This window comes from Galeopterus variegatus, unplaced genomic scaffold (assembly GCF_000696425.1).
Source record: "Galeopterus variegatus unplaced genomic scaffold, G_variegatus-3.0.2 Scaffold171, whole genome shotgun sequence".
In the NCBI taxonomy this organism is placed as follows: Eukaryota; Metazoa; Chordata; class Mammalia; order Dermoptera; family Cynocephalidae; genus Galeopterus; species Galeopterus variegatus.
In genome coordinates, this window is record NW_007726282.1 from 131,305 (window position 1) to 132,993 (window position 1,689).

Consider the following 1,689-nt stretch of genomic DNA (forward strand, 5'->3'; position numbering starts at 1 on the left):
GGGTTAAGATCCCCTTACCGGTCATCTTTTAAAAAAAAAAAAAAAAAAAAGAAAGAAATTGACCTGGTTCAAATATCAAAAAGTGTTAAAAGGAGGGCTGGCCAGTTTGCTCATTCAGTTAGTGCACGGTGTTGATAACAAGAAGGTCAAAGGATTGGCCCATACTGGCCAACCACCAACGCCCCCCCCCCCAAGAAAAAAAAGATTAAAAGAGGATCACGACACTGTGAGGTGTTTCAGGGACCCACTCCCCAGTGGAACTAGTCAAAACTATTCTTAAAAAACACTTAAAAGTCTCTGGAAATGGTCTTAAAGGCATATGGCAAATGAAGAAATATCAAGAAAATCTACTAAAATTTGGCTAGAAAAGTGAGAGCATGTGATATTTGCTACTTCCTATCTAACTCCCTTCTACCAGCTTGGGGAAAAGGAAACTCCCCTCCAGGTTGGTACACCCAAAACCAAAGGGTTTGCTGTCTCCCCAGCTCTGAGTTGGAAGGCAATCTTCTCAGGAGGGACAGGAGGCCAGCGTTTCATCCTGCCCTCAGCTCCATGTGCTGAGGCTAAGTTCCTGAGAAGTGCAGTTCTTCAAAGAGATCATGACTGAGCTTTTTTCAAAATTGTTGAAAGGTAATTTGTCCCCAATTACCAGAGCCAAGAAATTCAGGAAATCCCAAACAGGATAAAAAAAAGAAATCCATGAGTAGACATGTCAACCTAAAATAAACAGCAGAGAGACTAGCTTTCCAGAGCAAAGAATTTATTCAGAAATAGCAGGAGATTGCTATCTGGGATATGTGTACAATGATGGGTCATAGGTGCATCTAGGGAGGCAAAGGAATGCAAGAGATTTTAAAGGTGAAATGAGGAAGGTTACATTAGTTGTTTTAAAACAATTATCCTTGGCTACAAGCATTAATAACAAGAGTGATATCAGTGCATTAGTGGAACAGGCAGTTGCTGGGCAGGCATCTTTTTATTTTATTTTATTTTATTTTATTTTATCTATTTATTATTATTTTTTTTTAAAAAGATGACCGGTAAGGGGATCTTAACCCTTGACTTGGTGTTGTCAGCACCACGCTCTCCCAAGTGAGCTAACCGGCCATCCCTATATAGGGATCCGAACCCGGGGCCTTGGTGTTATCAGCACCGCACTCTCCCGAGTGAGCCACAGGCCGGCCCAATTTATTTCTTATTTGAAATATTAAATAAAAAGAAAAAATTAAAAGACAGAAGGTTAATAACATTTACTTATGATTCAAATTAATTGAATAGATTTATTTAAGTTGTAGTTGGGTTTTTTTTTGTTTTTTTTTGTTTTGTTTTGGTGGCCAGCTGGGATGGGGATCCTAACCCTTGACTTTGGTGTTAGAGTGCTGATCCCTAATCAACTGAGCTAATCAACCAGGCTGATTTATTTAAGTTTTTAAATTAAATATTACCACATAGTTCAAAAAAAAAAAAGATGAAATGGGTACTGTAAATTCTTTTCCATTTCTGTCCTCTGTCCAAACAGTCCTCACCCCTTAATAGTAATATTTAGTATTCATTCTTATCTATATTTACAGATATACTGGTAAGCATATGCAAATTTACCTTTTTGTCTTTTTTTTTTTTTTACTGACCGGTAACAGGATCGCAACCCTCGGTGTCGCGCCCGTACCAGGGACCAGCAACGGGATTGCA